At 38.5% G+C, this 25,330-nt stretch overlaps 1 long non-coding RNA gene across 1 annotated transcript; it reads left to right on the forward strand.

The window, feature by feature from the left end:
- The first annotated feature begins 546 nt into the window (after positions 1 to 546).
- On the forward strand, positions 547 to 2,585 carry LOC148016463 (uncharacterized). The gene is made up of 3 exons (XR_015688050.1): positions 547 to 2,209; positions 2,304 to 2,405; positions 2,503 to 2,585. It is a non-coding gene; the product is annotated as an uncharacterized LOC148016463 (long non-coding RNA).
- Positions 2,586 to 25,330: the final 22,745 nt, after the last annotated feature.

Consider the following 25,330-nt stretch of genomic DNA (forward strand, 5'->3'; position numbering starts at 1 on the left):
AAGGTAGCATTCTCTTTCTTTCTTCTTCCTGCGCAGACCATCTGTCTATCTGCTTTCTGATTAACCAATCTAATTGGTCTCGCTGCCCACAACTATACATATATATACACAAGATTTCATATATCTATGCAGGTCATCTACCTAGGATCGCACCGGTCAGGTAATGCCATGTTATTATGATCCTAGAAAATCTTTGGATGATGGTCGATTATTTCTCAATAATGCAGTTGTTGATGTTGATGAAGACGATGAAGATGATACTGCCCTGCTTAGACCCAATTGCAGTTGCTCCTGCAACAGTGAGCCTTGCGAGTGTTATGTCCAGGAGGCTTTCCTTTTCCATTCTTCATCCTCAATCCATTCACACAGTATAGAGGAGTTCAATCTCTCCTTATTGTGTTCCCAGTCCTCATATGAATCCAGTGTGTTATCGGACTTTTTCTTCTTTGCTTCTTGGCCAGCGAAAGCATAGATTTAGCCCGAGAAAGCTCATTCGATCTTGTCGCTGATCCTGCTGGTCATGGGTGGAAAAACTGGTGGAAGACGTTGAAGGGAATCAAATGCAGCTATCTAATTCTTTACTTTCTTAACAAGCTTAGTAGGATCAGCGCCACGTACATTTGCCATCGGCAGTAGTTATTCTCCAAGCTTTTCTTCACATGAAGTGAGCTGCTTCTTCTCAGCAATAGATGCATCCTCATTATGAGGCGGCTTTAAAAAAAAAAATAAGTATGAGTAATTTTCCTTTAACAATGCTCTTAGTTGCTGCATATAACATGTCAGATCTTCATGCTGCTTTGCTTCTCCCTCCCGATCATCATACTGGTCAGTCCCCCAAAAGAATCGTGAGCTTCCGATTTAGCAAACCCTCCTTTTTTATGCATACGCTTTTTAAAAAAAACGCAGAGTCCCCCTTTGAATATCGTTGGCTCCCCTTCAAAGGTCAATTTTATGGCTATCCTAAGGGCTTTCACACTCATCACAGTGAGAGATCCCACCAAGGAGCAAATGTTGGTGCATATAGTGACATGTGAATGGCGATATTGAGGTACAAAAAAAGACTATCAGAACCAAAATCAGAGCAAAGATAGATGCCATAACATAAGAGTCATGATCTCACTTTTTCAAAGCATCCACACTTTTGGTTTCTCTTTGAGACTTGTGCCATTTTAATTGCAGCAGCCCTTAGTCGTCCACTTGTAGGGCATTATTATATTTCTTCTTATCTTAGATCCGAAATTTCTTGTACCGCTTTGACAGCTTCATCAATCTTTCTTGGCATCCGTTTTTTTAATATTTTTGACATGCACACATGCACAAGCATTCATTCATACACACGTAGAGATAAATGTACACAGATAATATTATTTACAATGGAACGAAGTCCCAGTACACACACGGGTTTAAGACGATAACTGAAAACACACTTACGAAAAAGTTAAGGTTCATACATACACAAACACGCAAGCCACACGCAGAACAAAATGCAAATACGACTAGGTATACATGAAACATGAATGTCAAATACACAAACTTTTTGGTGGATTTCACACCTCGGATATGCAACATCACGACATCTACTCTAGTCACTCTGGCTTTTGCTCAGCCGTCCGTAGGTGGCACCCCTATGGATGCTACTCGGATAGATACTACCTCGATAGGTACACCAAATATGCATGGGTCTCCTAGATATGCCCAAGAGCCTGGCGGCAGGTGGGAGAGGACCTATCTTAGGCATACCCCAGAGAGATATACCTACCTTGTAAATGATAGGTCAGGAGCCATCATCATGAATGATGAGGGGAGGAGGATGATGGCTTGTATGAGAAAGTTGTGCCAATAAGTTTTTCAGCACAACGTCTTGGATCATTGGAAGAATATACCGGAGGGGAGAAAGGACCACATAGTAGCATCCTTGCATGAGAAGTTTCCGGTACCAGTCGCAGGAGATATGTTTTTTACGGGCTGGATGATATAGTGCATACATGCATACATGTCACATAGACGATCATACACACGCAAGGCATTCAGGAGTGGGGCTTCAAAGCCCGAGTAGCTAGACATGGACGATTAGCGCCGACTCAAGGAGGAGGCTACAGATTCTCTAGGACATTGGAGATAGCAGTGCAAGGCAGTGAGGGCACGATTAGAGGCCAGAGTGGTCCATCATCTTGGGAGTGGCGACCACAAGACATATATGGAGAACTTTGTAAGTTTTTTTTTGTTTTGCTTGCTTATTTTTTTGCAATATCCTTTGTACTGACAATCATGTTTCTAACAGTTGTATTTTGTTTTCTTTGCAGTACTTCATTACAAATCGCGATCCCACCAGCCTTGAGATTTAATATGCAGAGAGGCACGGTCTTACTACATTAATCGAGCGATTGTATAGATGCGACGGCCCTGTAAGTCACTCATCTTTCTTGTCTGTAGTTACTATGTTTAATTAGAATACATTATTGTATGGTAGATTGATATGTAGTTGTTTCTTTTTTTTTACAGAGTCCATTCGATGCTCCTTTGCGGTAGGACGAGGTTCTAGATGGCGAGGATCTATAGCTTGCCCTTTGATCCCTGGAGCTCACATACTCTTCTTTTTTTGTCACATGATCTGTGTAGACATTTTCTATGTAGTAGTATCTTGCCATGATTGTACCGATCACTTTCATTATGTGATCATATATTTATTTCATGTATCAGTATTATGATTTAAGTACACTTTGTCTTTATTTACATGAGTATTATACACATTACTAAAACTATTTTTTATGACCCAAATAAAGCACATAGTGCTATATGTGGTAGGGCAATTACTGTCGCTATTAGTGTTGCAAATTTATTGTACGCGTTGTTATTAGTATCGCAAAATGCGTCGCAAAGCGTTATTATTTGTATCGGTATCGACACTGATACCAATGCAAATAGCGACGTTGATAACGATGCTGATACTGACTATTCTATGGTATCGCTAATAACGATGCTTTTTGCGACGATGGGGACATTTTTTAATGAACATTTTTGTTACTTTAATGTCGGTATAAGGCCTATATCTTGTAGTGTTTTTCCTTTGTATTCCATTGTTCACATGTCTTTAATTCATCTACAATCACAGGGTCACTCAGCTGCTCCTCTAGCTCATTTTCTTCACTTGAAACAAACTCGAAGAGGCCTTTTCCTATAAGGTAACAAACTTCCATGATGAATAGTTGCTTTTGTCAAGCTTATCAATGATGGGTTTTCCATTGTTTTATGCAATTATCATAAAATTGATATAAAACAACAAGTCTTCTACAACCTTTCATAACAAGTATATAATAATATACCAGGTAATATCTTTCACTAATTGCTTAATAGTACATGTACTCTATAATATGTTTGCAAATAAAACTTGTCTTTGCTTCCTAGCAAACACCTCAAAACTTACAAATTTGAAATCTCTAACTTGTGCATCAACTTTTGGTCAATACAACCAGAATCACAATATCCCTTGAAATTGTTGTCCACAACCTTATAGGTCTAAAATGAAGCCCAAAATGGTCTCAGGTGGCTAAAAAAGCAGTGAAAAGGCCTCAAAAGACATATCTATAGAATATGCAATACTTTGCTTGTACACTAAACCTCACAGTAATCTAAGATTTTTGCTATGCCTTGCTTGTGATACCTCCACAACTATCCAAGAGATAGAGTAGAAGAATGGGAGAGCTTTTTACCCAAAGCTCCCTCACTCAAATATTTGCTTCTTCTCCTTCCGTTCATCCTTTAAAACTAGCCTCTCTAAGTGGTATCGCTTTGATATCATATCACGAATCGCATGGTGATGGGACTTGCTTGAGTTGTTGTTTCAAGCACACATCATATACACAAGAGGAAGGTTCACTCAAGAACATAAGAAGAGAAATGGAGGCCAAAATATTTTCTTACTGATTTCTTCTTCTTCTTTCATACACAGTACAATGTACACAAAGTGTAGATAAGATATAATATAAAGGAAAGGAGCCTACTAAGTCAAATAGTACATAACTAACTATACTACTTGGCTGGCATTATAACTATACTACTTGTAGGTGGATACAAAAAACTAAATATAATGAGTGATACGTCACTGGCCATGTGAAGATCATAATGACCATTGATGTGCTAAGTGTAGATGTGCGGATCCATCTAGGTAGGCAGTCTATCATCAATGTGCGCATGTGTTGATATTCCCATCTCAATAGTTGAAGCCTTGGATCTAACTAGCTTGCTCTTCAAATAAATGTAAACTTTTCATTTACATTATCCAAATACTGATTTTCCAATTACTATTCACCTACGTAGAGGGCCAATACACAATGGTATGTCTATTGGGCCAAAAGGGTTGTGCCTCCCTTTAGAAGGTGTTATATAAAGAAGTGAAGGAAAAAGGAGCTAGTCTCAAAATTGTGATATGGATGGTGAGATTTTAGTATGGTTGTGGTAAGCTAGTCTCAAAATTATACCATCATGGAGGCCTCCATGTACACATAACCATGCATATAAGATGCATATAGTTAACTATGACTTAGGAGTTTCATTTCTCTCTCTCTCACACACACACACACACACACACACACACACACACACACACATTATAGTTCACTTCACTAAAAAAGCTAAGTAATGATTACTTGCATGCATAAAAGACTCAATTAGAGTATACTACAACTCATGCCCAACAAAATCCCACCAAGATATCAATAATCCAAACAACACATCAAAACAAGACATTATTTGCCTCTAGTAAGACAAGTGGATAGAGGTGCATAAACTAGCACTTAATTAATAAGACATTACACAAAAGAAAATAGGAAAGAGAGAAAATAAGAGAAAAGTGCACGGAAAGAGAATGGATAAATCTTCCCCATGCATAAGTGGACACTTTCCTCATGCATATATTTTTAGGTTTGCATTTCTTACCTTTTGTTGCTTAAAAATCGTTAAAAATATTAATGTGGGCTATTTGCTTTCTTCCATGAATAACATGCTTTTATTTAATCATTTTCTTAGAACCTATCCAAAATCTAACTTTAACAATATTATTATCTTGCCCTAGGGCTATAATACAAAGGTTGCAACAATAATAACAAATTTTGCATATAAGAGCATAAATATATCCACGAATAATTGTTCCAAGCTAAGAAAACCCCATGTACCAAAACAAGTTCCATTGATACATAGATCAATATAAAGATAATTACATCTCCATGACTTGGTCTGATAATTTTCTCACGAGAAATACAAAACACATTCTTTTCCTATCATGACATATCTACAACACACAAATGTGACTAGTGTTGCACATTCTTCTTGGTGCTTCAAATGCTAACATTGGTGATCATATGCTCTAGCATTGCAAAAATTTGACCTTGTTTTTGCAAAAGGATCAGACACACTGAGAAGTTCTTCCATTTTTAGCATGATCTCAGAAGGCCTATCTTGCTGCAGTTAAAGAGGAAGAAGACCATGGAGAAAAGGAAGAAGAAGAAGAAGAAGAAGAAGAAGAAGAAGAAGGAGAAGGAGAAGGAGAAGAAGATCACCAGGAGAAGGACAAGCCTCACCAGTCCTTCTACGCCTACTTTGATAGATTGTTTTTGCCTTGTAATGCCTAAAGCCAAAATGTCTTTATCATAAGCTTGTAAACTCCTCATGTAGCCTTATACTACAGCTTTTGTATACTTTGTGAGGCCCCTGTTACAGCCTCTGGATGTCCACCATGTTTGTGGTACCCATACTTAGTCGTTTTTGCGATAGCCCTAGTGTTTTACCATGTTTATGGTGTGCCTACACTTTGCAGGTGATACTTTTACTAAAGCCTCTACACACTTTGTACTTTTGGTTGTGATTGAAGAGGGGTGTTGAGATTTGCAATCACATCCATGCAGCCTCTTTGGCATGCAGGCTATAGAAATCCCATAGGCATAGAGGGAAATAGTGGCACCTACCCATCTCTATATAACATTGTACTTGGTTGTCACTTTCATATGAGATGAATGCACTGTCGCTGTCATTTTTATTTTCAATTTAGTGTACCTGCTACTTGGTTTTTGTCCTTCATTCAAGTCACTTTGTCTCTCTCATGTCCAAGTACATATGAGTTTGGTCTATGCCTATGAGCCTCCATTAGCACTATACAAGTCACTATAATATATCAAATCGGCAAATGAAAATCCAAAGTAAAATATTATTTTCATAAAACCTTAATACATAAATTATCATAACATTGAATGAGGGTTAAAAATAAACTATCCTCAAATGATTGAAAATTCAATAATATGGGTAATCTAATCACATTCCTAGTGCTATCTCGTAAAATAATTCCACACTAAATTAGCAAGGTAATTTATAGTGCCATATGTACTACCTCTTTTGCATTCCCTATGAAAATAAAGCAACCATAGATTTTTGAAAATTGTCTCATGTGATGAATTTGTGCTCATTTGAACATAATGTGATAATGAGTGGTATGCAAATATTGGAAAACATAACTTAGAGTAAGTGACAATTCTTTAATGCACTCAAATTCTTGAATAGAGTTAATTATGAATTGGCCAATGAGGATGATTGCTAAATGTGAATGCATTATCATTTATCATGTGTATAATATGAAATTGCTCATACGATCTTAGAGTATAATTTTATTTCAAGATGCCTTTCAATGTATTTTAATCTCCTCTTTTCAATACAAAGCCATTCTAAGTCATTTTCTTTGAACCTCATAGCCTTACATTTCATATTTTCTTGAGTAGCACACCTTAGCTGAGATTATTTGATATTTTCTATGAAATTGCTCATACGATCTTAGAGTATAATTTTATTTCAAGATGCCTTTCAATGTATTTTAATCTCCTCTTTTCAATACAAAGCCATTCTAAGTCATTTTCTTTGAACCTCATAGCCTTACATTTCATATTTTCTTGAGTAGCACACCTTAGCTGAGATTATTTCATCTTTTCCATGGCCTCTTCTAGAATTTTGAAATAATCATTAGCTAAAGTACCACCTCAGCTAGAACATTCTTAGCTATAGGGGTTATAAGAATGGGCAATCTCTAGAGTATCTTAGAAGGTGTCCTCCCAATGTGGTTGAATGCAAAGTGTTATTGAAGGCAAGATGTAGGATAGGTCAATGTGAGTCCCAAATTTCTGTTCTATCTATGGTGTAGAATCCAAGGTCAAGGATAGTGATGTTGGTCGTTTTCATCTAACTATTTCTTTGAGGTGGAAAGCTTAGGTGAAATCCATTTTAGAGCCTAAATGCTTGAATAATGCTACCTATAAGTGGTTAGAAAATCTAACATCATGGATGAAAAGAATGACTTTAGGAAATATATAATGGGAAAAGTAGTCTTTATTAACAACTTATGATTAAAAGAATGACTTTTGGAAATCCATGATGGGAAAAAATGGTATTTATGAACAACTTAGTAGCTTGAAACACCATATTAGAGAATTTGGGAATTTTCCAAGTCTCAATTTCAAATAAGTGATAGATATTTAACCAGATGATTAAATCTTGATACGTATTTGAAAGTGTGACTTGGAAAGATAGCTTATATAGCATTTAGAATAGACTCCACCTTTAAGTAAGACAACAAGATTTGACCATGTGGTCAAATAATAAAGGCATTGGGGGTTCCCAAAGTACATGGAAATTTCCAAATTCCCTAATATAGTGTTTTGAGGTGCAATTAAGGTCTTTTGTATACGGAACAAAGTAGGCTTGTTTATTGACTCTACTAGCTGTCCAAATCAAATCATCATGAGCAATATACGCAAGAGTATACATTTCATTCATTCCAATGCTCCTAAATAGTGCACTATCATACAATTTCTTTTGATAGTATGAAAATCCATTTGGAAACTTATAGTGGCCAAAAGTAGTGGTGTTTATGCTTGGAAAAATGTTCCATGTAGTAGAGAAAGTTTGATGCACAAGTGGATATCATGGAGTCAAAATTTTACGTTTGAATAGTTGAAATATGATTCAAAGATGCATGTTCAATCTTATCAAAGCTAAGGAAATGATGGAATAAAGCATTCTCAATGGGTCTATGACTAAGTTCATTAGTAACTACATTAGCATGACCCAATTGATATTGAATCATGGGGGGAATACTTTGAATAAAAAGTTCCCAGTTAATGTGATGATAACAAATAACTTATTAAGTTAGTAAATGTTTAAGTTATTGAGCAATTTTAATAAGGTCTTGAGGGCTAATATGGTAGTGTTCCCAAACATATAATGCATGAACTATGGCCAAAATTTCATTATCATAGCTATTATGATTTTGTTCGAAAGGTTTGAGTTTTCTACTTTCACAAGCAATGGGTTGATCATTTTACATTTAAAAAACACCTATATTAGACCCATTAGCATAAATGACCACTGAAAAGAAAGGTTGGGAAAGGTCAGAGAGTTGTAAAACTTGTATATGATCCAAATGGTATTTCAATGTATCATAGGATTTCTACTAGATAGGTCCCCCTTTAAAGACAATACCGTTAAATAATCTTTTAAAGTGTCAAAATTCCTTGGTGAGAGTAGGATTTTAAGTTGGAAAAAGAGCCAAAGACATGCTGAAATATGTCAGTTTAAAGAAAAAATGGAAACTCACCGAAAGAGGAAGACATGGATTTGATAATTTAAGTGGCCGTGGAAGATGGGAATTCAAACGACTTCAAAAGATCGACCTTTGCAGTGTTTGCAAATTTTTTATACTTTTTCCAAGTGCTGGATTGAAGCACGACAAGTTCCTCGTAGTTTAGGACTTCAAAATGAACATGCATAAATTTTTGGAATGGGAATCGAGTACTGGGAATGCAGAAGGAGCTAGAGGTCAAACTTTAGGGAGGTCAAATAAAGCCAAGATTTGAAAAGGCATGGCCTTTGGGGGGGGGGGGGGGGGGGGGGGTGCGCTTAGCCCCAAAATCTGACGATTACGATGTGAGACAGATTGAGAAGTCTCATCTTGCAGTTCGATTGCCGAAAGGTGTAGGGCCTTTGTTTATTCGAGACAAGCACGACGAAAGTAAACGCTCAAAGAACTCAAAACGATTTGATTCACAAAAGTTGATAACGCAAACTCAAATTAATCCAGCTACTCAATGCTCAGATCAAATTCTTAACACATCTTAGAGCTATTCTCGTACTCCATGATGCTCCCTCCAACTCTTTGACTTCAGTGCACATAACATAGTAGCCCATTGCAGTCACATGAGTATAGTGCTTCAACTTGAAGCGACGAATCAACATGCGATAGGCACTACAATACAAGGCTCGATTTACCAACTCCAATGTCACCTAGAAGAACCAATTTAGCCTCCATATTGGTAGTGCCAATAGTCACCATGTCTCTTAATTACGAGCTTGATCTACAAAATTCCAGGAACGAGAGAGGGAACCTTGGCCCGAGGAGACTGTTACAAGCAATCAGATGTACGTGAGCTTCCTATTTATCACCTTTGCAACCAAATTGTCGTTACAATGATCCTGACAGTGCACTATGTTACACAATCGAAAACACAAGCTTATAGAATCTTTGACTTTGTCACATGAGGAAGAGTTGCTATCCATACCACCTTCATGCCTACATATACAATACCATCATGGACCCCATCGCTGAAGATGATCTAGCCTAAAAATGGTGTCTTATACGGTGCTTTAAAAAAAAAACTTAATACAAAAGTGTCTGCCAAGTTTGGCATTTGGTGCTTTTTCTAGGAGTGGCTCAGTGTCAAAGTAAGTATTCGTAAGAAGACTATTCACATCCAGCACAAGCAACAATTTAAGTAGCACCTTTTGATCTAGCTTCAAGTGCAAGTCTCCCTAAAGGTCTTCAAAATTTCCATCTATAATCGAACCACATTTTCTATACATGTCCACCAATGTTGTACCAACATACAATTCTCCTTCCCACCCCCTTTTGATTGCATCAGCATGTATTTCTTGACATGTTTCTTTAACTCCTGTAATGGTGCAAGCTTTTAATATGCAAGCAAAAGTTATTGGAACTGGACACATGCGTGTGAGCTGCATTTCTTTGAAACACATCAATGCTTTTTAACCAAATCCATGTTCACCATATTCTATGGTTAATGCATTGCACAAACTTTCAAATTTCATATGAATCCTATCAAACAATTGCCATGCTTCCGCAAGCAATCCCATTTACCATACATGTTCACGAGTATATTGCCAACCAAATTATCTCTTTCTAGTCCTTTTGCAATGCGAGCTAAACTTTAAGAGCCGATGTTGAGCTTGACTTGAAGCATTTGAGATCATTTTTGGAGCAAGAAGTGCCTGAGAAGCATCAAAGATCAATTTTTCAAAAAAAAACAAACGATGGTGGTAGATGGCGGAGCTAGACTTTTCCTACATGCATTTCAATGTGAAGAATCCAATGCAAGTCTCGGTTCGTCGATTGGAGGTTATTTGACCTTCCATTTAATCCCCACAAGGTTTGGCATTATAAATCATCTATTGGATCCAGGAGCTATAAAGTGCATGACAGGGCCCAAGTTTTTAGATTTCAACATCACGAAGTCAGCCATCTAGTCAGATCGCAAATTGGAGTTTGTTTGCACCCCCAAACAGGCTGAAAACCCTTCCATGGTAGTGTGAAAGTGGTTTTTTTTGAAATGGACATTTTATAAATGAAATGAAATGAAACTCAATGAAAAAAACATACAAAAATATGTCGAGATGCAGGGAGGGGCATTTTTTGATTGATGCTCTATTTTTTGGGGATTTATGTGCCTCTTGGATGCTCAATCATGTAGAGAGAGAGAGGGAGATCCCTGATCTATGCAGAGAGGGAAAAATTTTAATGGTAACCATGTATAATATGATGAAGGCAATGAAATTTTGATTTTTAGTCTTTCTCTCTCCTCCTTCCTCTATCCTCTTGTGGGTTGTTCATATGCATCAATGAAATAGAGAAGGGGGTGGGAGGTGATGACAATTTGAAGCAAACGATGTTGATGGACTAGTAGAGGATGTAGATCGGGTCTGCAGAGTGCATCAACGGCAAGAGGGAAGAATGAGCGGCCTCTCAATCTCGGGATATGCACCTTGAACACGTGAGTTTCTATGAGTAACTTGCCTTTTTCTTTGTTTGATGAAAGATAATTGAAGGAAATGAATGATGATGATTGATCTTGGTTGCATATAATGAATTATCTCTAAAATTAAAGAAAAAACAAAAAATAGTGATGACGTAAATAAATTTTCCTCAAAACACATAAAACCCGCAAAGTGTGATTTTTGATGAAATCATGAAAATTTGGGGGTTTTAGCGAGTGTTTTGAGTTTCCATTGTAATATTTTTGCTGAACAATGTTACGAGCCACGTAATTCTCATGCAATGACAATTCCGGCATTGAAGATACAGATGGTGAGATTTTTATGTTGTACACAACATGACCCTCCACTGGCAAAAATCGAGACTAAGGTTTGACGGAACTCGTATATCTACATGTGAACCTCCTCTTGGGAGGAGGTCAAGAGGGAATTGATAGATTTATGGAAACTTTTTTTAAATATTAACCCTTCTTTTCCCCCCAACCGAAGGCGGTGCTAGAGGGGAGGGAGTGAAGCGCGGATGCATAAGCTTGCTTGCTGGAGGTTGTGGAAGGGAGAATGGCCATGCAACTGGCCCCATGGGGGAGAGAGGTCTCCCCTATCCTATAAAAACCCCCTGGGGGGGGGGGGGGGGCGTAAGAGGAGGAAGGGTCGTGACGCCGCCTGGGTAAGAGAGAGAGAGAGAGAGAGAGAGAGAGAGAGAGAGAGAGAGAGAGAGAGAGAGAGAGAGAGAGAGAGAGAGAGCAACGTCGTCGTGTACTATGCCCTGAGGAAGAGCTTTCGCACAAGAGCCACCAGCTGCCGTCACCATCCAGTCGCCCAAAGCCGCCAGCAAACTCCCATCTCCACGCCACGTTCGCAGTAGAGAAGCTTCTAAGAAGCTTCTTGGAAGCTTCTAAGGAGTGGGCTCTCTAAGCCCCCTTTTCTATTGCCTTCTCAAGCGGGTTTTTATTACCCCGGGGTTTCTTTAAACCCACTTTTCCATTTCAGTCTTACACAAGGGGTTTTTATTCCCCCGGGATTTAAGCACCCTTTCTCCCTTACATCCCCCATAAAGCTCAAACTAGTTGGGTTTTTAAGCCCCATTCCATAGCATTCGCACACAAGTTTATTTTAAACCCCTACTTTCCTTTTAAAGCCTCCCATTGCAAGTCTTTTAAATCCATTGTATCCCTTTTCGTGAAGGCCCTATTATATTCGGAATTTTCGAGTCCCCTTTCCCTTACATTCCCCAAAAGCCATTTTGCCAGTTTTAAATTCCTTCCCATGGACTCACATAAGCCCATTATAACGAGGATTTAAAGCCTTCCCCATTGTACCCGTCACAAGCCCAAACTCTTTGCCGGGTTTAAGGCATTTTCCATTGAACCCTCCTAAATATAACTTCTCTTTCCTCCAAGCTTCGAGGAGGAAGCCTATAAGGTATTCTAAAGCTCGATTCTAAAAGACGGTGCAATCGGCAAAGGAAGCCGAATCTCAAAGGGAGTTTCGCGTACGAGGGAGACGGGCCAAGATCATAAGTCTGCATCCAAGGCAAGAAGGTCGAATTCTTGATGGCCCCTAAAAAGGCACAAGGCACAATCGTAGGAGGATCATCTCCTAACATTCATGTAGACATTTCACCAAATCCACAAGTCCAGGTTTTCTTCCTATTTCTTGATTTACGTCGAAGTATTACAAACATGCATGGTTAATTCATGGAATTAGGTTGCGCTTATGCTTGTCAAATCCACCTGGTTTGATAAGATGCACTTTTGCGCTCGAAATACATTGGGTAATTTAAAGGAAATAACTCACGATTGAAGAAATGGGTCAATTGTATTTTTCAATGAAACGAAAAAAAAAAAAGGAGCTTAAGATCTTTATGCATTCTTAGCAAGTGGTTTTTATGCATTGCAAGGTAATGAATCTAGATCAACTAATGACCATCATTACAAAGTCAATTATTGTTGTACACTTCGATTATGCGTGGAAAGATAAATTGCATGTTGCATTATTAGACATCTCTTTCTTCGCAATGATTCATTAAAGAAGGTTGCTAACAACCGTAGGAAATTGCAAGGCGTGGAAATGATTCTAGGGCTACATGAAGTAGATTAAACTCTAGTTAGTTGTGGCATAAATCTCAATCAATTACATAAGTAGTTACGAAAGGTTGTGTAATGCTTATTCAGCATACAAATAATTCATTCAAAAATGAAATTAGGAAAAGGCTGCATGGTTTGTTTTAAACATAAAACCCTAAAGCTTAGTAGCATGAATCTTGAATGCGTGTTCTAGAGGATCAATAGAAATTATGCCGTAACTTAGCATATGCTTTGATGTTAACTAGAAAAGTTAGGGTTTGTACATCTAATCATACGTAGGCAATGAATCATGTGATTATGAGAATGGTATCGTAAATATCTTCTGGAATAGACAAGTAAATTGGGTTACCCTAAACACCTAAAGACGCAAATGAATCGCTTAGGAATGGTTAAATCGATGCAACATATCCCAAATGCTAACTAGGATTTAGCACGTTGAGGACGTGACCTAGTCACACTTATTGCCAAGATGAAACTCTCATACCCTAAAGACCTGCCCACATTCACGGAATGTAGGGACAAAAGGATATACTTGCGAGAAACGATCTAGGTTTTCCACCCTAAGGATCACTGGCTAAAGAGATGAAACTCGGTTTGAGTTGGAACCCTAGGACCAACGATGTCGGCCTAGTGCAATCAGGAACGGATTGGATATGAAGACACCCTAACCTTGTTTCCTATCTAATCATGATTCCTTGATAAGAAGATGTCGTTCGATGGGTAAAATAGTCCCATGGATCAGATGTGGCACTTGTGCAACAAGTTGCAGAGTCACATGATCTTGTGGTTTGACCACAAGAGAATGGCCAATTCCTCGGAATGAGATTGGCATATTCTTGTGCAAGTTTATCTTGAAAAAGGATAAGTAGTCATCCTAATATAGTACCTTTCTTGGGAAAAGAGACTAAGATAAGGGAATTAGATATTTTGCTTGGAAGTAAAGGACCAATCAAGAATTTGGAGTAACCTATTTTCTGTTAATAGAACTTAAGGTATTGGTTAAGTTGGTTTAATAGGGTATGGCCCTAACCTAAGGACATAAGGGTTAACAAACAAACCCTTGGGGATCTTTCCAAGTTGCAATTGATCCCAAATCGAGTGCTGGACACATTCGGAAAGAAGGATTCACTCCTTAGCAGTTGGCAAAAAAAAAAGCGACCACTGGAAATGATTGTGCTTGTATCAGTTAAAGAGCACTGTTTGCTTTGTTTGCTCAAGGAATTAAAGGATGAAAAGATATCTAATGCTTCAGGTTGAAGGCTTGAAGGGAGAGGCAGCCTTAGTTACCCCCGACTATCTGCCTGACCTTAACCAAGGGGGTTGTTAACCGCTCCGGGAAGGTGGACCCAACCCGCCACGAGAGGTCTCTCCGTTGAGCGCTACTTGGAGCAGGAGGACGCTTGGGTGCCAGGGGGGGCTTTGGCCGTAAATCCCTTGCCTTCCGGGCCCTGCACAAGAGGCCAACGTGACTCGGGATTGGATCTCGAGGCCCGCATACTAGTCTACAGGTGGAATCTTGGATTAGTAATCCTTGTGGACTGCTGGATAGCCTTCGGGCGGATTATGGATAAGCCTACGGGCTGAACTTTATAAATGTATTCCAAAGATAAATATGATAAACTGTTGACAAGAAACTTGTTTGATACTATTTTTCTATGTCAAGTGATAAGATTATGCGAAGGAACCAGTGCCTAACGTACTAATTAAGGAAGCTGCTTGATGCATGTCTAATTTAATGTGGTAGGTAATTAGATAACTAAAACAACTTGGGGAAAGTGCGGTGGATGTGGCCATGGGTCCGTCTTACAGATGGGTGGTCCCGGTTGACCGGGAACTTTTCTCAATCATGATGGACATCAAGAAGATCGTTTCAAAGAAAATGAATAACAAGGGCGCTGACCTAGAGTCTGAGTTATAATAATCCCAATTTACGCCATTTTAGGAGAACAGAATGGGACTATGCCTTATGGCAGAGATGTCGAGCCTTGCATCCCTCTCGTTTCCCATTCTCCTTGAACCAAGTGCAGCGTGAATCCGCTTCAGCCCTAGCATTTTTGCGTACAGTAGTTCGCTCGGGGTTCGACACTAGTTGCAGTTTAGGAAATGACCATTGGAGAAAACCCTGGTCCTAAGTGGGAACGGCCAGAATACTTCCGCTACGTGGTAGACACGGAAATTCCTAGATCACAAACCTCGTGACATTCCATGGGAGTGCCGGGCGGAGCTTTCTAGACCTCCTTTCCGATGGACTGCTAAGACGTGTCCTGAAGGAAACAGGTGGACATGTTACATCCATGGAGTAAAAAATAAATATAAAAATGGAGCCAAGTTCTTTTCATTAGTGGAAGCTCACAAGTTTGATTTTTTATAATTTTTTAGGAAAATAAATAAGAATAAATAGAGAAAAATTTATAAAATAAAATTTTCACTATAAATAATTTAAAAAAATATGATTAATATTTGTGGATGTGTAGCAAGGTTGAGGCATGAGGATTAAGCCTTAGATCACCCCTTTTTTTATATTTTAGTGCGTTTTTATTGCTTTTCATATGAAAAAATTGACATATAATGAACCTTGAACCTATGCAACGTGGCAAAACTTAACCGGTTAGGAAAAAAAGAGAGTAAAGGTGAGAGATTGATGGAAGTATATAAAATTTTGATTCATTTGGTTTATGCAAAGCATATAGGCTGATAAAAATTTAAATTTAAGGAGACTAGTAGCACGAGGAAACTCGGTGCTAGTCTCTAGCAACGTAGCAACAAAGAATAGATAAAAAATCATTAAAGGACTGTTTTGCACACCACATGGTTGATTTCTAATCATAGAATTTTTTTGCACAATGGTCATACACTTATGCATTTTGCATGCCACATGGTATAAAACCTAGATGCATAGCACTTGATTGCCTAATAAATGACCAATGTGGAGTGTGTGAGGATTTCAAGGCTGTAGGATAGAGGAGCGGTTCCTTGGGGTAAGTCTAGTGAGGAAATATCAACTCCTAGATTATTTCATATACAAAAGTCTCTATGTTGGATTAGCGCATCAAGGAGCCAATCCGCGATATGTAGGAGAGTTGTAGTGGGGCCATAGTGTTTCAACCAAGAGGTTGACTCCTATGTAGATGATATGTGGTATATTATACCATTTTGTATGGGATCTCCCTTTGAGGAGTAGGGAAGGGCAAACGTTGGACTATGTCCTATTACAAATGCAAAATCGATATTAGAGTTTATGTAAAATATTACACGACGCAGCGAACAGAATCTGAGAAAGAGATAGAGAGTACACAACAGATAAGAGGAGAATCAGTAAATTCTTTAACTTCAAACAATTGATACAAAGATGGCCCTGTCCACCCGTGCGCTTTCACTGTGTGAAGCTTAGATGGCGATCTAGACAGAAGATAGGTGAAGAGCTTAAGGCTAGCTGGAACAACAACTCTGACTGGGTGAAAGATGAGTGAGTGATGGGTGCGAAGGGATTTAGCTTTTATAGCCTGTGAAGGTCGTTAGGCCATATGAGCCTCCACTAGTCGGCCAAGGAATATTCCAGGGAATATTCCCTTTACCATCGGGCCAGGGGCGCTGCCCCCGGACCCCCGCCAGGGGGGCCGCTGGCCCCCCTGGGCTTAATGCAATGTGCCTCGAGTTGCTACCAACTTAACCTCTCCGTCTAACCCAAAGATTAGACCCACAATGGTCACCTTTTTGCCATCCGGTCACATAGACCTCATCTGATATACAAGTTAGGACTCCACCAATGTCCGGGCTCACACTTGGCTTCTCCTCATAATGGGGGCCTTACAACTTTGAGCACCATGGATCATTGGTAGCACCTAATGAGGGTGGGGCATTGATCATATCTAACAGTTTAGTGTAGTGTGAGCCTTAGATACTCTTGGCCATAAGGCCGTGTGGGGTGTCTAGTGTGTCTTAGAGGTTTGGCTAGTGCTAGAGAGCTAGTGTTGGGCCCGTTTCAGATCCTCATAGGTGGTGCATTTGTCGGGAGTTCCCTACAAGTGGCAGTTTTCGTGCCTTGGTTGATTGGGACCTATACCTTAGTGTATGCCAAAGGTTAATAAGCTAGACTCACAAGACTGTCAAGCGGAGCTCCAAAAGCAAGAGAGGGCTGAATGAGCTAGACGGTGGACTCAGATAAATCGAAGATACTCTCTGCAAAGGATCATCCCAATAGCTTTATAAGGCGGGGTTTTAATAACCCTAGCTTGACACATAGTCCATTAGGGGGAGGAAGCTCTAATTCTTCCCCCCCTCGAATCAATCCCTCCACTTCGAGTGGACCTCTAGTTCGAGTTATTCAAAACCCTGCCATGCTCTATATCCCGTTTTTTCATAGACTTTATTCCTAATGCCTCTGTATAGTCTATGTGGTGCAAAGTTTCGAAGGCCAGTAGTCGCAATGTTGATTTTTTTATTATCAATCCATCCATAATTTTGGTGTGGGATAATTTTTAAAATACTAAACTATATCGAAATGCAACGAAACTTTACATACACATTCGTTAGATGGCCAAGAGCAAAAAAAAAAGGAAAAAAAAATGCATGCACAACTTTCTTGGTGAAAAATAGCTCTAGACACTAGACTTCAGGCCAGAGGTCTAACCAGGAAAGTGGCTCCAGACGCTAGACTTCAGACCAAGGGTCTGCATGTATTTTTTTTTCAAAAAAAAAGAACTCTTGGCAACCTAAGGAGTGCGCGTGTGAAGTTTCATCACATTCTAATAATGGGTTATGGATTTACGATCACATGATGGACAATGCATATGAAGCTGCATTAACCTAGTTTTGGGATTTAAATGAGTTAAAAGTTCATTCTTCTTCTCATTTTCACATCTTTCTTTCTTTGCTTTCCCCATTCTCACAACCTCAACCTCTGTCTCTTCTCCATCTTGCCCTCCTTGAGCTTGCATGGCACGCGCCAAGAAAGCATGTTGCCATTTTGGCCATGGGAAGGCCTCACGCCAAGGCCTACCACCTGGATCACAAGGTGAAGCCTCCTCTAGTGCACTGTAGAAGGTGCTCCCCATAGAGCACAACAAAAACCATAGAAAAAGAGGAGATGGAAATCGGGCACTATCGCTCTTCAGGAGATAAAGAGAATCCAGCACGAATATGAGCTTCTCATCCCGAAAAGATCTTTTCATAAGGTTGTTCGGGAAGTCATGCACAAATTGGAGCTGAAAGAGATGGGAAGATTTTGGGCACGAGTGTAAGATGGCCCACCAGCAGGAAGGTGGGCTACCATAGCTACTATGGAGGCCTTGCAAATGGCTACAGAGGGGTTTCTCATTGACTTGTTCGATGATACACAACTAGTGGCCATCCATGCAAAGTGTGTCGCAATCACAGATAAAGACATGAACTTTATCACTTTGACACAGCAATGAGACTCCTCCATAGATTATGAGATTAAAGATGCAAGGTTTTGTAATGAGTGTTATAGCACCATAGCATCTTGGAAGGCCAAAACATTTTGTATACTCTGCCACATTGGAATATTTATATATATATACATAATATCTCATGTGATGTGTACTGAATTCAAATAATTGAGTACAGTTGTTTTTATTTTGTTTCTTGAAACACGACTCTTAATTTTTTTTAAACATATGCATGCATCAAAAGTAGTAATACATATGGATACGAGTTATGTTATTGCCTATGCACAATTTCAACTGCAGTACTACACATTGACATAATTAAATTGGATTATGTTAACATATGCGAATGTGTCATTCACATACCACACATTATCATCACATTTACCGAACTATACATTTTTTCAATAAATACTTATTTATAAGTACAATGTAAAATATATTATATTCATTAAGAAAAATACATGCGATGGCTGATAGTGATGGTAGATACAAAAATCCAATGGCCAACAAGAACTCTCATTTGTTCCTTGGCTTTTTCATCCGTGGTGGAGAGGAGGGGCTAGCTTCTGATGAAAATAGAAATTCTTTCTTTGCTTCAAAAATGACACGCTCCCCCTCTAGCTCTTTCTCCATGAGAAGGGGATTTGACACTTTAGCAAGGTCACTTAGTGTAGCAAGCACACACATTGCTCCACCATGCTTTTGGTCAAACAAGTAAAGAAGCTTTGACCGCTTGACTAGCACCACCTTCTCTAAGCTAGATGTCACATGTATCGCTCGTAAAGGTTCAAAAAAAGCTCAAATTTTCATGATTATTTCTTGTCCTCATGGTGAGAACTTCTTATGGAAGACCACCAAGTTTGCAACGAGGTTGCCAATGTACCCCTTCCGAGCTGAATCCTTCCATCCATTGGCATGTCTAGCTCCTTCTTGCCTTGATGCATACTCATCTATATATAGTATGTCCTGAATGGCAAAGTCAAATCAAACAATATATTTAGTGACTAACCTAGCATTATCAGAAAGCGATGAAAATTGACGGTTGGGTGCATCGGGTCTCCTAGAGTCCACCAGTGAGATCTTGGCAAAAAATGATGCATACAGATACCCTGTTGTTCGAGCCAAGATCTCATTGGTGGACTCCAGGGGACCCGATGCACCCTACCGTCAAGTTCCATCACATAAAAATATATGGTAGTTAGAAATCTCACCTTCTCTAGATCATCTTGTATCTTCATTTTCTCGTGTGTGAGAGAGGCACCTCTTTGGGCAGAGGGATCTACAAACTCCTTGGTAGGAAGTTGGGGCCTTGGTTTGAATAGATAATGCTCTTCAATCGAGGTAATATGCTTCTCTGCCTCCTATGATGACACTCATTGTATCTAATCTTGTGCCATCATATCTTCTAATCTCTGCAATTGTCCAATGCACATCCATGTAATCATAATCGATCATGTCTTCCATCGAATGCTTGACTAGGATGGAAAACAAATCTTCTCCCTTCATTTTCAAGTATTGTAGCACATATGTCACAAGCAAGTATTGTATACCATCTACTTCAATGGGCGTTAAGGAGGCAAGGTTGGATTTGTTGTTGCTTGTGGGGCTATTCTAAAGAAGATGGCACCATGAGAGCCAACCCTTGCTCTACCACCACCCAATGTTCCTCTTAAACATTTATGAGCTCTTCAATTGGCTCTTCTCGCGTGTATGTGATAGCAACAACATGTGGAATTGTATCTTCTAGGGGTGTATCTGATGCAAGAAGGTAAATTGCCAATGCGCAATCACACTCCACGTCAAGATACAAAGGTGTTGTACCTGCTGCACTATCCATGGGAATAGTACAAACTTTGTGGGAGAAGGATCCACGTGGATCGGACTCCCATTCACCACTTTTTGTTGAATCTTCCCTGCCCGAAATACCATGAGCTATTCGAGAGGCACCCAAGTCAAGTCAAATCCCTCGATGGAGTATGTGCAGGTAGTAATGGTGCTCACAAAGTCTTCCAAAACTTGAAGGGGGGATTCAGCAATAAGAGCACGCTTTCAAGGTTGAAGTTCTTAGAGAAAACCTGAAATATCCTATCACCCTAACTAGCAAAGATAGTCTCATGGATCCACTCGTTAAAGTGTGCGCGAGCATCCATCATAGCAGGTAGGAGGGATGTGGTGGATATAAAGAGTTGAAGAGAGAAAGTGTGAAATGAAACAATGAAACATGAACTAAACTAGTTCTATCTTAAAAACCTTAAGTTTAAAACCATTAAGGGTTGTTCACATATGATATTTAGTCACGGCTTTACTTACATCTTTGTAAAGTTTACATGCATATATAAATTTATTAATGTTGAAAGTTTATAGTAAGTACATGATTTTGCATAAATACCATAATTTTTAAATATTGCAAGTTTGCAAGTGAAAACATTATATTGGCAAAAAAATCAAAAAATTTACAAATGTTGGATATTACAACTTGTGATGTTGGGATTTTTTGGGAGACTCTACAATTTTTAAAATATTTGCAGCCACACACATTCTAATGGTAATAGTATCCTCAGCTCGGCTTCAAATTTTCCTACCATTTAGTTTAAAATAGAAGTTAACAGGTGGATTCTGCATTAACATTATAATTTCTTGGCACATTATACACAAGGGCCAATCATCCTCCATTTGAAACACTTGGGGCTCACGTCCCTCACAAATGACAGTAACATCCATAGCTACAATTTCACACATGTCTTGATCAAGGCACAACCATTTATCCTTGAGCATCCTCCATCTATGATACTTGAACACTAGGCATAAAGTCTGTCATGTAACAAAGTACCTATAGTTGGAAAGGAAAGTTAGTTGATCCATTCCAAAAGTAATATATTAGTCAACTAAGAGATAAAAATTTTACCTGAAAGCCATGTCCCTTGTTATGACTCAACACTCCACTGTGTTAGGACTGTGAGTCATTTTTTATGTCCAAGTTTTGCCTAGAATCCTTGTTACATAATCATCTAATGCACTTTTTATGACGTATGTGCTTTTCATATGTCTCAAACCCTTACATTCCTTGAATATATGTGCAAAAATTGCAATTGGTATGAACCATCTTAGATGTACATTCTTTAAGCTCATGCTTGGCTTCATAGAGTTCAATATGTCTGCTGAAATTTTTGTACTACACATGTGCAAAATGTTGCTATTACACAATGGCCATTCTAAGCTATGGAGATGTGCATTATATGGATGATATAATACAAGAGTTTCATGGATCATTGGCAATTGGCATGGAGATCCGAATGGACACACATGACCAATAAAGCAGAGGATTTTTGAACCGTTGACTTCCAGCAGATCCATATCATCCAGCATAAAGGAATCACTCACCACATCAAAATAGTCGATCCATATCATCTAGCACAAAGGAATCACTTACCACATCAAAATAGTCGATCAAGAATTATGTGCTTAATCTAAACCTTGTACAATACCTGCATGTACAAAAAATACATGCATGAATATCTTTTAACAAAAATACCTGCATGAATCTCTTTTAATAAAAAATATCTAGATAACTGTATGAATAGAAGCAACACAAAATAGGGCCAATTTACCTATAAGATGATTTGCTTTGAAGATAAGATTGAATCATTGCTTATCAAAACCCATTGCAAATGATGGACAAAAGAAACATAGAAGTCACTAATTAAATGAATAAATTTTGGTACCAAAAAATATGGTATCTTTACTCATAGATTGAGCTACATAGTCTCTGCTCTACCTTGTGTTAAGTACTGCAACAACAATTGATCCTTAAGTTAGAACTAGCATCAAATGCTATTGTAAAGATAGTAGAAAAGGACTAATGTAGAGATGAAGAAAGAGAGAGTGTGGGAGTATGTGGGAGTATGTGGGAGAGAGAAAGAAATGAGCACCTATCCAATCTTGCCCAAATTGATCTCTGCAAAAAGAAATAGCAAGAGTTAGTATTTACATGAAGGTATACTGAAAAAAACAATAGAAAAGAGGAAACAATAATATAGAGAGAGAAAGAGAGGGAGAGAGAGATGAGCACTTATGCAATGTCACCCAAAATGATCTCTGTAATAAAACAACAACAAGGGTTAGAACTAACATCATACTGTATTGAAAAGATAACAAAAAAAAAAACTAAACAGAGAGAGAGAGATTAACACTTTTGCCTCTTGCTCCAAATAAACTCTACAAGAAAAGAACAATTAGAACCAACATTAAATTCTGTTGAAAACACAACATAAAAGAGAAACAACATAGAGAGAGAGAGAGAGAGAGAGAGAGAGAGAGAGAGAGAGAGAGAGAGAGAAGAGCACATGTGCCTCTTGCCCAAAACAACCTCTGCAATAAAACAACAATAACAGTAATAAATGGCATCAAACCCTATTGAAAAAATAGCAAATAAGAGAAAATGCAAAGAGATATGGGCACCTGTGTTTTGCCAAAAATCTGAAGTTGCATGGAGAAGAAAGTGCAAAGACAAGAAAAACACTCAAAATCCTAATTACTCTCACCACATGGAGCTTCAATGGAGACAAAAATCCACCAGTATAGAGAAGAGAGGAAAAGTAGTACATTGCTCAACTTTTGAGTCAAACTAATTTCGTAGGACGAAAAAAAACCAAAATTTAAAATTCTCCAAAAAAGGGGGGAAAATACGAGGTGAGAGAAACTCAAATATTGTGTACTTTTCATTCTCCCTTTTTAAAAATCCTGCACTACCCCTTTTTTAATAAAACTCTCAATATTTGGAGAGAGAAGATTCACCCTCTATGGATATCAACATCTAGCCTTCCTATTGGACAATCGAAAAGGCCCACATGTTAAAAATTTTTATTTTTAAGGGCCCATTTGTGAGTTCATTTTTTTCCTAATATAAGGGAATATATCTTAATGTAGTGCAAAAATTGGTAAGGATTTAACCCTTGTTGCTTATTCCTATATGCAAGAAGTGTCACACATTGAAGGGGAACGGCTTGTGTCCTAAATGCAATGTAGAAGCACCTCAGGTAAGGGAATTGGGATGTGTCCTAAGAAGGACTTAGTGCATCTCTAGGAAGTGGTGACTGTGAGAGTAAAGTTTCTAAATTATTCATCTATGGTGCAAATGACCCAAGTATTCTATGATACTTTTGTGGCAGTAGAGGGGCTTATGTAAGAGTACAAGGTAGTATGTGTGTGGTATCCTATTGTGCTAAGATTTCTCTAAAATGGGCCTAAAATGATTGTGCAATGTGCCTAGGTTAATATATGGATATTATGTGCAATGATAATGTATGACAATGCTAAGTGGGGTGTGCCTAGATACTCATGTATTTGAGTGTCCCATCTAAACGTACATAAGTGGTGCAAATGTATATCCCTATATGATGTGTTTAGGTTCTACATTATGTCATGTAACCAAGTGCTCATACATAATGTGTGCAAGAGTGCCTATCAATTATGTGTCCTAAGCTACATGTGCTAAATGACCTAGGGTGGTGTACACTTTACTACTCATACCTAATGTGTGCAAGAGTGCATATCAATTATGTGTCCTAAGCTATATGTTCTAAATTACTTAGGGTGGTGTACACTTTAGTGCCAAAAGTTCTCTAGTACACCCTAGACAAAATGCCCAAGTTTTCCTTAATGTCCAACTCTCCTAAGTGGATATGTGTCTACTTCAAGCCCTAGCATACACTAATTCATAAGTGGAAATGCACCTAACTAGATGTGCCCTAGGGTAGTTGGTCTAAGTGCGCCCTAAATGGATCAAGGCAATGTGATTGAGTGCCTCTAGATATGCCAAGGGCACTTACATGCCTTACGTGATCAAGTGCTTGATCTATGTACCTTCATGAGGGGTAATGTGCTTGAGTTTCTAAGTTCTCATATTCATGAGTATCACCTAGGACTAAGTACATGAGGGCCTCAACCCTAGCTACTATGCATGAATTTTCTATAACTTGTGTATATAGCTGACCCTACCTTATTCATTAAGTGCCCAAGCTATTGCGATTGGGTGTAAAATATGATGGACATAAGTGATTGTGATGTGTTCTAATGGGCGTGTTCTAGGATTTAAATTTGACACTTAAGGTTGGGCTTTAATAAAAAATCAATGATGCCTTAACTGCCTTTTGTGAGCATCATTTTGCTACCCTAACAAACAATTTGTGTGTCAACTTTCAAGAAGGGGGACACTAGATTCAAGTCAAAGCCTAGATGTTGGATGCAATTGAGAAAATTGGATAGCTCAACTAATCCGAATAATATGGAATTAAATCATAAGCTATTGGTGACTAATTCGAATAATATGGAATTAAATCATAACTAATCCGAATAATATGGAATTAAATCATAAGCTATTGGTGACTACCAAATTGTCTTACAATTATATTAATGAAGCCTTTCTCATTTAGATCAAGTATCCTACAATAAGAGTTTGTAATTGACATAGATTCTTTGAGAGTATGCACATGGGAGAGAGGAATGATCAATAGATTTATAAAATTGGTAAGAGTGATGATGCCATAGGTATTCTACATTCACGCCAAAGGATTTGAAGAAGATTGAAGAGTACAAATTCATTCAAAAAATTTCAAAGTTCGTTGACAAAATCTTTGAGTGAGTGAGTGATTGGTAGATTCGCCTTTCTAATAACCAATGGAAGTTACTACTAGTACTAGTACTGGATTAAATCTTGCATTTTCCTATATGTTTGCA

Source organism: Lygodium microphyllum, chromosome 23, assembly GCF_053477565.2.
Source record: "Lygodium microphyllum isolate KBCC chromosome 23, Lygodium_microphyllum_v1.1.10, whole genome shotgun sequence".
In the NCBI taxonomy this organism is placed as follows: Eukaryota; Viridiplantae; Streptophyta; class Polypodiopsida; order Schizaeales; family Lygodiaceae; genus Lygodium; species Lygodium microphyllum.